The 12,636-nt window shown below is 39.4% G+C and overlaps 1 long non-coding RNA gene across 1 annotated transcript; it reads left to right on the forward strand.

Annotated features, from left to right (window-relative positions):
- Nucleotides 1-1,552: 1,552 nt before the first annotated feature.
- Nucleotides 1,553-11,069, forward strand: LOC125745158 (uncharacterized). Its single transcript, XR_007398591.1, has 4 exons — nt 1,553-1,780; nt 4,606-4,758; nt 10,432-10,650; nt 10,751-11,069. It is a non-coding gene; the product is annotated as an uncharacterized LOC125745158 (long non-coding RNA).
- Nucleotides 11,070-12,636: the final 1,567 nt, after the last annotated feature.

The raw sequence follows: 12,636 nt of genomic DNA on the forward strand, positions 1-12,636 counted from the left end.
ATCAGGGTGATGGCAGACCCCGTGTCCCCCCAGGGCTTGGCAGGATGTTTCAGCTATCAGGCAGTTGATATAAAAGCCAGTAGCCTTGTCAATCCGGCCCACTCTAGGTGTAACTGTTGGGGTTAGACTGGCATGCATTGTGGGTGGCGCCCTCCTCACAGCGCCACCTGCCCAGCATTTCCCAGTTGCTGTTTGGGGGGAGGGGGTACCAGGGGGCAGCTGCTGGTGGGCAGCGTCTCTGTCATGGCTCTTTGTTGGTCACGTGCAAGCGCTGGTACCCTCCTCACTATCGGAGCCCTCGGGCACCCAGGTGCAGTTTCTGCGCAGTGTAGCTGGCGACTGGCGCGATGTTGCCAGCAGGGAAAAGATTTCTGTGGCCGACCCTACCTCCACCAGGGCTTCGGTGAGTGTGGCTGGTGCCTGCAATTGGATGTGCTGGCGCTGCTGCTCTGGTGTTAATTCCTTTATAAAGGCATGTCAAGCTAGCTCTTCCTATGCCGTGCCAGGGAAGTGTGGGTAGCCGCACCATGCATGGATGCAGAGGTCTGCCGCAAACGCCCACTGGGATCCTGCCTGTGCCAGTTTGCCAGGTTTGCCCTCTCCACCTCCACAGTATTTGACAACATGTACAAAGATTGTTGCTGTATGCTTATCCCTCCACAAAACAAAAAAAAAGTTACAGAATCTGACACAGGTTAACACCGAAATAACAAAAAGAGTTAGATACAAGTTTGAGATTCCTGCATTTCCATCAACGGTTAGCTGATAAATTAAGGCCTGATTGTGCTGATGGTGGAAGAAGCAGTGTGATGTTTAACACGGCATCACATTAGCGGAATATGTATATGGATTTCATCTTCATACCAAATTTTTCATCAACACAGCCACTGTAAGAATACATTAAAATCCTACAATATGACAAGGTTGTTATTGGCTCATATTTTTATCAAATCAACAACTGGAACAGCATTTGGGTTTAAAAATATACAGTACATGCCTCATAAAACCAGCAAAAGGCCTGACTTTATTGTGCAAAGTACATTGTCTACATGTTGCTACTCAGGTGTGTATGCCAGGGGGAAAACTTAAGAAAATAATTTTAATGGCTGGTGTAATAAATGTCAATTAAAAAATAAAGAAAAGGCAACAAGAAAAACAATGTTACTGGGGTGGTGTGTGACACTTTGGGTTATTGTTGTTATGTGAATATCAATTAGAGCTGCTAGTTACTAGCTACTAACTGGGATTGCTAGACTAGAGGCTGCTGGGATTGCTGCACTGAGACAGAGTGGTGTAGGTGCGGTGTACACTTGTGTTGTGTACGTGTTGCAGCGGTTGATTTGGGATTGTTTGGAAGTACATTTGATTGTGTGCCAGTACAGTTTATGTAGGTGGCTGTTTTTATTTATATTTTATTACTTTTTTTCGGTCGGCGTGAGTACTTGTCTGTCCTTGTTAAAAAAAAAAGCAGCGCGAGCGTTATCGACAGTTATTGAGTTGCAGCTGCGAGTGTCGCGTGAGCGACCTTTCTGTCCACTTAAGTTCGCAACAATCACCCGCGGGTAATATTATGTAACACCGGAAACGTTAACTAGCGTCGGAAAAGGACAATTGAGCTTTGCTCGGTCTTCAGTCGGGGCCGGGAGGGACATTTTCCACTTTTTTCCCCTCCGGTAGTAGCCTGCTGTGAGAGAGTTTTTTTGTGTTTTTTCGGCTCCGAAGAGCAACTACAATTTATTTTAGTTATATCCTACGTGGTGTAGTAGGAAGTTATTCTCTGGTAAGTAATAGTTCATTTGGTTATTTTAAAAGTTTCTTTTTAAAGGTTTTTTTTTTTTTTTTTTTAAATCTCTGACCCTATCGGATAACTTAAAAAGTTCCATTTTAACGTAAGTATTAGCTTAGTGTTTTATTGTACTTGGCACTTTATTGCGAGGGCTGTAAGTTAGCGGATTCACTCATGGTCGAGGTTCGTGACCTCGAGGAGCATATACTTTCATCCGACAAGACACAGAGTTGGAGGAGATGGTTAATACGCCTTTTAGGGAGACGGTGTGTACGTCACAAGCGGGGAGGAGGTAGAACGAAGGGCAGAGAGGTCAAGAGAGCTGGGTAACCGTAGGTCATAGATGTAAGAAAGGGCGTACACAGTTTACAGAGGCAGCATCCTCTGAAGTTACTGAATCAAACCGCTTTCAAGTGCTTCCATTTTAACAGCCGGAAGAGACTGGAGAGGTAGGTGGGCCCTTGGTCAAGAGGAAGGTTGTGGTAGTTGGGGATTCAGTTATTAGAGGCATAGAGAGTTATGTGTGCACCCATGATAGAGGGTCCCGTACGGTGTCTTGCCTGCCTGGTGCCCAGGTACGGGACCTTCCGGATCGTGTGCACAGGTTTTTGGGCCCAGCCGGGGTGGATCCAGTGATCATGGTGCATGTTGGCAACATTGACATGGGCAAGGGTAGGAGGGCTGTTCTACAGGATAAGTTTGTAGAAGTAGCAAATATGCTTAAAAGCTCTGTATTCTCTGGAATACTTCCTGTGCCATGCGCAAGACATGCTAAATAAGAGATTAAATGTGTGGGAAGTGTGGTGTAGGAAAGAGGGGTTTCGGTTTATGGGGCACTGGAAGACCTTTTGGAACAGGTGGGACCTGTTTAAGCCGGACAGATTGCATCTGAACCAGTGGGGAACCGGTGTATTGGGGAGGTGTATGTGTAGAGTAGTTGAGGAATGTTTAATCTAGGGACTGAGGGGGCAGCGAGGTTAGTTAAGAATAGAGGTGGGGGGAGACGGAAAGCCCCAAATAATATTAAAAGTGGGCGCAGTAAAAGGCCTACCCTTTGCCATCTGTACTTAAACGTTGAGTATTGCAAACAAAACTCATGATTTAGAGGTTTTTATTTCATCTGACTGTTACTGCATTACAGGAATAACAGAAACATGGTTGAGTGACAATGATGGAGAAGAATATAATATGGATGGATGACATGTCAGTGTTTATTGTAGAGCACCTATTGTAGCTGCAGAGGAAACCAGAATATTATACAATCATATCAGGCTTATGAGTAATAAAAATGATGTGGTAGTTATGGGTGATTTTTATTTACCTGGGATACAGTGGGACACAGTCTCTGGCTTTTCTGTAAATGAACTTGAGAAGGTGGAATTGCTGCAGGATTGTTTTTTTTACTCTGTTTAAAACCCCTACCAGGGGAGAAGCCATTCTTGATTTTATTTTCCCGTCCTATCCTAATTATTAGAGAAAATTAGAGGTTTTAGAACCACTTGACAGTAGAGATCATAACATGGTGAAAATTGATGTTAATTTTCATGTCCGAAAAGCAAAGACTCTCTAAGAGGAATGTCGAAAGGAAGATTGCATTTGAGGCTAAAGATATTAAAAGTTTTTTCCAATATTTTAACTCCAGAAGAGCTCTAAAAGCTGAACTCACTAATCCCCAGGATAGTAAGGGTCTCATAATTGAAAATGAAATTGACATGGTATATGAGTTTGTTTTTCACGGGTGTTCACTGTAGAGAAGATGAGTAACTTACCAACTTCAGCGTCGTCTATGACTAATATATGTATAACTGAAGCTGATGTGTTACAAAGTCTAGCTAAGGTCAAAGTACATTAATCATAGGGACCCGATGGCATCTCACATATAGTTTTACAAGAGATGAGGGATATTTATTATTTGTTAATATAACGCCCTTATTCAAAAAAGGGGATAGATGTAATCCATCAAACTATAGGCCAATCAGTTTAACTAGCATTACTGGAAAAATAATGAAAGATATAATCCAAGTGAAAACGGTAGATTACCTAGATTCAAATAACATTCTGAGGGATGGCCAACGTGGATTTAAGAGAGGTAGATACTGTTTAATCTACTTGAGTTTTTTGAGGAAGCTACATGAGAAACTGATCACAAAAAGGCCTACAATGTGATCTACTTAGATTTCCAGAAGGACTTTGATGTTGTCCCCCACAAGCAGCTCCTGCTTAAGCTCAAAGTAGCAGGGATTTTAGGAACTGTATAAGCTTGGATCAAAAACTGGTTAACAGACAGGAAGCAGTGGGTAGTTATTAGAGGCACAATGTGACAGTGGGCTTGCGTTCATAGTGGGGTACCGCAAGGTTCAATTTTAGGATCACTATTATTCCTAATTTACATTAATGATATTGACACCAGTACATACAGTAAACTTGTTAAGTTTGCAGGCACCAAGGTGGGTAGTGTAGCAGATATTGAACTAGCAGCAAAGAGGCTACAACAAGATCATAATTTAATTAGCAACTGGGCTGGTCCCCAGCAGATGAAATTTACTGTAGGTAAATGTAAGGTAATCCATGCAGGGAGCAGACATATAAAGTACAGATATTTTAAGGGTTCCACTGAAATAATGGTAGCAGATTATGAGAAAGACCTTGGTCTGTGTGTTGATGCTTCCATGTCCCACTCTCACCAGTGTGAGGAAGCAATTAAAAAGACCAGTAGGATGTTGGGTTACATCTCAAGGTGTGTGGAGTTTAAGTCAGGGGAGGTGATACTAAGATTTTACAATTCCTTGGTAAGACCCCACCTTGAATATTGTGTGCAGGATTTGTCACCATACCTTAAGGACATTGCTGCCTTGGAAAGGGTGCAACGTAGGACTACAGGAATGATTCCCAATCTTAGATGAATGTCTTATGAAGAGAGATTAGCTGAGCTGAATCTGTTCAGCCTCGAGCAAAGGAGAGACATGATCCAGGTATGTAAGGTTCTAACAGTCTGGATGCTGTTCAGCCAAATAGTTATTTCAATATTAATCTAAATACTAGGACTCATGGCTATAGGTAGAAATTAGCAGGAGAACATTTTACACTGGATTTGAGAAAACACTTCTTTACACAGCGTGTAGTTAGAGTATGGAATCGTCTTCCTGTTAGTGTAGTGCAAGATTAAACCCTGGGTTCCTTTAAATCAGAGCTAGATAAGATTTTAACAACTCTGAGCTGTTAGTTGAGTTTTCCCCCAAATGAGCTCGATGGGCTCGTTTGTGAATTTATGTTCAACTTTGTATTTGTCTTTTCATAATTGTTTTGTATTAAGTCTATGACAGCATAATTTTCTGGCAATTAAATAATTGTTTACACAGTCAAAGCTGCCTTGACATTTTGAAAAGCTTTTTTCACATTACTCTAAAAAAAAATGGGAAGCAGAATTTCAATATTCAATAAAATAAATTGATGGTGATATAAAATTTTTAAAATATGATTTGAAAGAAAACATTGAGTAGTGAGTTGTGAGCACCATTCCTTTTTGTTGGTACAGTTTGTTGATATCTGGCATTGGCTGTCATGTTCCAGATTGCTCCTTTGACACACTAAGCAGTTTTTCTGACCAATGATCCTACACTGCATAGACCGGCCATTTTGGAGCTGTTTCAGTACCTCATAGTTCTTTGGAAAAGTCAAAGTGATCATTGTCAGACCTCTTTCGTCGCCTGCACATACTGATGCGTGGCAAGGTAGCTCAGTGGGTAACAGGGTTGGGGGGTCTGAATCTATCAGACAGATTAGTTTGATGTTTTCCTCATATTGTACGGTTTTATTCCTGGAGTTGGAAGTCATACAAGTAGGCTGTTAGGTTTTTACTTTACTAATATTAATGCTGTACAATGTGTGAGGGGATGCGAGATCCATATGATGGGCCTGTCCCTGTTCCATGGTATGGCCCAACTTGTGGATGAGTAACCTCCAATAGTTCATTTGGCTTCAATTGCCCACCCCCCCATAAACAGACTTTTGTATTTAATGTATTTTATTGGACAAAATACAAATCAAATGCACAAAATACAGTTCTCTAGATAACTAAGTGTTAAATACAGGAAGAACTGAGTGTAGTACTGTTTTGCCCTTATTGTGGTCATTTATTACTAATGCTGCACATTTTCAATTAGCAAATCATCAATGTACTGTGTAGGCCTATGGCATCTTCTGCAATTGTATTATAAGTCATTAGAATCAAGATTCAAGTTCTTTATCTACAGCCTCGAATTGAACTGTATCGTCACAACCAGTTAATTGGATGTCGGACATGCAATGTTACATACTCTTTCGATGTTATAAAGGACATTTATTTTATTTTACTTATATTTTCATTTTTGGCTGCTCATTCAACTTTCCAGTGCTGAACAAGAAGACAAATTCTGCAGTTTTTGAAATAAACGGGGAAAAGTGGTAAAAACCTGCCATGTGCAAAATCTTTTGTAAATGCAGATACAATAAGTAAATGTGCAACATCCAATATATCCATTATATTTGAAAAAAATATATATAGGAATGACTGAAAATTATGATATTTTGTTAGTCTGATGTGCCTTGAAAGCAGGAAGCTTTTTGCTATATTTTTTAACAAAATATTACTGGCTTGGAAAAATCATTTATATTATATGCAAAGCTTTGTTTCGCACTTTCTGTGAGCAGACAATTTACAAAAGGGCCAGATACTTAAATACAGCACACTATCTCCTTGTTAATTGAAATAGAACACGTCTATTTTGTTTCAACCTTGTGCTGAATATCATCCTTACATTCATCCATTTTCTGAACCCTCCTGTCCTATACAGGATAACAGGGGCCCAGAACCTACCCCGGAGGCTACGGGTGCAAGGCAGGGAACTGCCCAAGATGGGGCACCAAGCCACCATAGGGCACACTCGCACATCGTTCACTCACACATGCACACCTATGGGTAATTTGGGAACTATGTTGAAAATCATTGCATATTTTAAATATCTCATTACATTACAAAAAATAGACAACTAACTTACTGATGTGTACATGCAAAAAAAGAAAAATATATTCTATAAGATTTCATGTTGAGGAGCGTCCGATTCAAATCTGTCCTGGGTTTGGACCAAGTATATTGTCTCTGAGTAATTAGGCTTACCCACTTAGCCAGAAAGTGCGAACTTCAATCATGCACAAACAATGTCCTTTTTGTCATGCGTAATGATTTTGGGTGTTGGACACCTCCCCCTCCAGTCCCAGGGGGAACTGCCCTTATTATCATTGATGGCAATCCTCTTTATCATACACACATTGAGGTACTGCACTGACTTAACATAGGATGTTCTGCTTAATTAGGGGTAGAAACAATGAATGAAAATATGAAACAAACATACATGAATCTACAGCTTATATGCGTATCATAAATTAAAATGGAAAAGGAACCACTGTTTTTTTAATTGGCTTTTTTTCAGACCTGAAACTTTACCATATTATTGTAATACTTGTATTGTTTCTTATACTTTTAGCATTTTTTTCCCCAAGTTTTTTCAGTTGTTTTTGTGTTTTACTCTGGATCATAAATATATAAAAAGTATTGACTGAAATTAGTTTACATAGGTATATTTTTTTCTTATTTCAAAGTGTGGGAATATGAAGTCGTATTGTTTCAGAAAAGCATGAACTATGGAAGGAAAAAAGTTATGCAAGAATCCACTAGGGGCTATGTTGTTCTTGAATGTTTGTTTGAAAACCGCACTTTCATGTGCAGTTTGTTCAGTAACATTTTCACTTGTACGAATCCTTCAGCCTGAATGAGATTTTCATACAGGTCCTTTTTTGAATGACTTGAGTTTCTATTTGTCTATGACGATTAACATTTGCATAATGAATTAAACAAGAAGAGGTCTAATTGCTGGCAGGGGGAGTCTGTTTGTCTATTTTCTGTTCTGAAAGACAGCCATCCGTGTAAACTGCCTCAGTGGCACGCTGCACACTCTTGACAAAGTGGTTGTTAAAAAGTTTAATTAGTAATGGATGGTCCCCAAGGCCTGGTGAGGCACAGGGTGTAAATGGGGAAGATGTCCCATCTTGCTTGCTCCACATTCCACAATGTGGCGCGCAGATGTGCTGACGGAAAAACTGTGAATGGACAAACGATAACAGAACACTCCCGCTTCCAACAACAGCTCATTAGCAATCTGTCAGAGATTTTAATTTGTGCCTCCGTGTACATAATGCAGCGATACCACATAATCAGTATCATGCATGTATAATTGGAACCGAAAAGTTATACAGTTTATCCTATTGTCCCTTGTATTACATGAATAGCAATTATACAAATGTATTTATTTGTTCTTATTGTTATTTGAAAACACAAACCTTATGTGTCTGGAAGCAGTGGGGCTACTAGTCTTAGGAGGCTCAAAAATAGCTTTACCAGATCAATCTGCAAATATTATTGTTATTATTCATTTTGTGTAATCCAGTGTTTTATCTTTAAAGACATTTGAGAATGTAAATTCTAAGCATTGTCCCTGCATTGCAATCACTAGGTACCTTTGTTAATTAGCCCAATACCTGTAGGCATATTGTTCTATTTTATCATCACTCTTTGTACTAATCACTTATGAGATGATCACCCTGCCTTTGTCCTGTGTTCTTTTGTGATCAAAGCATCCCATCAACATTTATGTATTTTTGCATGAAAACAAGTCCTTAGCCGTCTCTTTCTTTATGCACTGCAGCCTGAGGACATCCCAAAGATCCCCGCGGTGTAGTTTTCAGCAGATATCCCTATTTCCTCCAAGATGTTTTAGCTCAGTCCATAAAGCTTAGACTAAATGCTACCTGTCTTTTCTCATATGCATGTATAGGCATTCTTTTAAAAAAGCTTACAATTTCTTTGCTTTGTGCATTATTTTAGTATTTTTGGTTACATATTCAAATGGTTATTCAGTGTATGTGCAAGTGTGTGAACTTAATTCTCACTAGCTTTTTTTGTATTAATATGCTGTTGCCTGTATCATTTAACCTATGTTGAAATGGAGACCACTGGTAAATCACGAACAGTTCTGATTCCTAACTGTCAATTGCGTCAGTTGATTAAAATCGTACCAAGTCAATTTTTATTTAAAATTCAGTTTAATAAAATATGAAATTATTATTATTAGTCATAGTAGCAGTAGTAGTAGTTGGCATCGTATTGGTGTTACCATTATGTTTTAAGATGTATAACTGTACTCAGTGAATGCCATTGCATAATTTACAAAGGTAAATTAAAATGTAAGTAAATGTAAAATTAGGAAGTATATTATATTTATTGGACTGGGATATATTTCAATTTTAAATGTGTTTGAGCTCATGAGCCTGTCTTGCACAAAACATAAAGTTTATGGTTTGTTTAATCGGTGATCTAATCTGAGTACATCAATATAACAGCAATCAATGTGACTGGCATTGGGTAGAAAATGATTAAAACCCATGCTGGTGTGTAAATGCAGAAAGACGTCTGGCTGTTGCAGAATCCCCATGCTCAGTCTGGGACAATTAGAGTATATTTACATAGTGTGATGCTTGGAGGGGCCGAGGAACAGTAGGGGGTGGTGATTCCTGCTCTCCCAACCTGTTCTGTGCACGAGTGCCCCAATTAACCATGTGCAGCTACATCCCACGGAGATAATGACGCTGAACTAATTTACAAGGGTCTCAGGCTACGCTGAACCTACACTGGGCTTGGGCACTTTTTGGGACGAAAGGAAAAATACCCCACTTTTAATTTATGATAGTTTTCTTATTAAATCTGTTGTGAATTTATTAATTTATCTGTTTCAGGTTTACTGTGTTTCTTGTAAAATTCTTATTTTCAGCAGCTGTTTCAGTGAAGAGTCAGCATCCTAACAGTTTGTTTGGTGTCCTAATAAAATATTTTGTATGTCAAACCCACCCTGTTGTCTCTGACCTGTGTAGAGACTGCAAAAAATGCATAGCTTGTTACTAATCTTCCCTATATACAATTTTTGGTTCACTCTCATCTCATTTTAGACAAGTTTCATCTACTCGTCATCATCCAATTTAATTTTTCTTTCCAAAGAATTACAAACATTTAGTATAATTGCAACATATTAGCCTATTCTTTCTTTTTTGTCTTGGGGGAAAGATTTATGTGAAATTAATGTAATCTTTGTGACTTTGATTGAGGCATTGTTGATGGTGCCTGGATGGGTTGTTTGTGGGTAGAGGTGGGTCAATGGTTAGGGAATTGCACTTATGTTTGAAAGATTCCTGGTTCGAATCCTGCTGAAGTATCCTGAGCAAGGCACTGCTCCCCAGGCACTGAATTAGCTGCCCTCTGCTATGTCACGATGTCACATATGGGTTAAATGTAGAGGACATATTTTGTTGTTGTGGACTGTGTGGTGTGTCAGCAATGACCAATGATCACCTAATTCTAAATTGAGTATCTCCTAATCTGCTGTTTAGAGACACACAAGTCTCTAAAGTTTTCACAAAATGGTGTAAAAAAACAAAAGACATACAATGACATTTCTGTGGGTGGAAATGCTTTGTTGATGGAGAGGTAGTTATGACCAGACTGCTGTGAGCTGATGAGAAAACTACAGTAATTCAAATAACTATAATTATATTTACAGTGGAACTTATATACAGTGATGAACAGAAAAGCATCTCTGAATGTAAAACTTGCCCAACCTTGAGGTGGATGGCCAGCAGAAGACCACATCGGGTTCTGTTCCTGTCAGCTAAGAACAGGGAACCTGAGGCAACTGGACAGTTGAAGACAGTTGACAGTTTAAGTTGGAAAAATGTCACCTGGTCTGACAAATTGAAATTTGTCCTGCAACATGAAAATGGTAGGGTCAGAATTTGGCACAATCTGCATGGATCCATGGAGCTAGCCTTTGACAATTCAGACTGCTACTGGTGTATTGATGTTCCTATTCTATTTAACAGAATGACAGCATATGTGAAGGAAACCCCTTCAGCATTGAACTTTTGACTGAAGACTTGCTGCTTTCACTACCATAAACCATAAATCTAGCAAGACCACAGACAGAACTACTGGCCTGGACTGCAGAAAACTAAACAGAGAACTGATCTACAAAAGGTATGATGACCCATAGATGGCCTGATACAGCATGGCACTGTACAAAACACACACTACTTTCTGGCCTGTATATTGTCAGTATGCTCAGAGGAGTTCCGTGTTTATTTCTCATCAAATTATGGAGTCTTGTTTCCTCCATTGTCTTCTGGGTCTTATTTACTAATGATTTGCACACAAAACTGTGAGATGGCAGTAAACGCCACCGTTTGATTTTTTTTTTTGTTAAGTCCTTTGGGCCAGCCATGCTGGGATAGATTCTATGTAAAAATAAATTATATGATGCTCTCACTTACTGTTATTCTTTGTTAACTTAGTGTTAATCCTAGTAAACATATGAGTGTGTCTCATTGCATTGCATACATATTATAACTTTAAGTAGACCTTTCACAAATTTAAGTGCAATGAAACAATGAAAAATTATAGCTGGAAGTGCAATAGTCCTGTAGTGAACAGTTGCTATTGTTATTTTTTAAGGGGAATCATAACTGGGATTTGATACTTTCTAGGAGATTTGTGTTTTGGAGACCTTCTGAAGCTCCTGTTTTTTTTTTTGGATGAGAAGCCATCAGTGTAAATTAGCAGGGTTGTCAGGGTTGGCTGATGAGTGTTGGGGTAGGATGTGATAAAGAGTGTTGAAGGTGTGAAGCCGGGGGATGGGCTTTGTGAAAGTCCCGTCATTAAGAATCCTTTGTGTTTCAAATGTACCGTAAGCGCCACTGAGTTATTTAAAGGACAACTTGCTTATTGCATAGTTGCTCTTGGCTAGCGTGCAGGACTTCTGGACAACAGTGAAAGGTCCATGGCTGTGGCAGGTGCAGCATCTACTTATCTTTATCTATAAATCATCCCCTGGAGAGTTCATTCTTGTCTGTTGTTAAGATTGAGACATTAAAAGAGATGTCACATATAGCAGTGTTTTTCAAACCAGTGCTTGGAGACCCCCAGATGGTCTATGTTTTTGCTCTCTCCCAAATCCCTGGGAGATGGGAGAGAGCAAAAACATTTAAAATGCATTTATTGAACTCCAGAATAAAAAAGTCCGAAGACAGCACCCTGAACCAATTTGTTCTCTGTCTCACTGTCCCTGAAGCTGCTGGTAGTCAAGATAGAATCTTATCTGTGATATTGTAGGTCTTTAAATTATACAAAAATAAATAGAAACCTCATTTCTTATGTGATTATACTGTAGATCAGAAAGGGGGGGGGGTGGAACTAGGTGGGTGAACACTAAAGGCTAATTTTTACTTCACTTTTGCATATACGGTTTGGTTCGTGCAAGGGTGAGTGATGCAAATTTTGTCACAAACTGTTTGTGCCAGATAGTGTGCATGTTGCCCTGATTTTAATGTCTGGCGAAATTATGCGGGTCAGTACGTATCGACTGGGCATGTGCAAGAATATTGACTAGATGTTTCCAGTAGGTGGCAGCACTGACTTCCACAGAGCAGTGGTCAACCAAGAAAGACAACTGGAGGAATAGTTGCTATTGTTCTATTCTGAGATTTTGTAATATTGTAGTATGTAAAATTTATCAAGCAAGGGGTGGGGGGTTAGGGGTTGGGGGGATTTGGAAACTAGCAAATTGTGTCGTAAGAATTAAAAAAAAAGGTGTTATGCTACACTGCCCAAGCCTATCAACTTTAAAACTGTTCCTAAAATGTTTCACTGCACTGCTTGCATTAATGTTCATGCAGTGCATCTACTCTCTCCTGATCTGGTGGAATATCATTGC

This window comes from Brienomyrus brachyistius, chromosome 1 (assembly GCF_023856365.1).
Source record: "Brienomyrus brachyistius isolate T26 chromosome 1, BBRACH_0.4, whole genome shotgun sequence".
NCBI lineage: Eukaryota > Metazoa > Chordata > Actinopteri > Osteoglossiformes > Mormyridae > Brienomyrus > Brienomyrus brachyistius.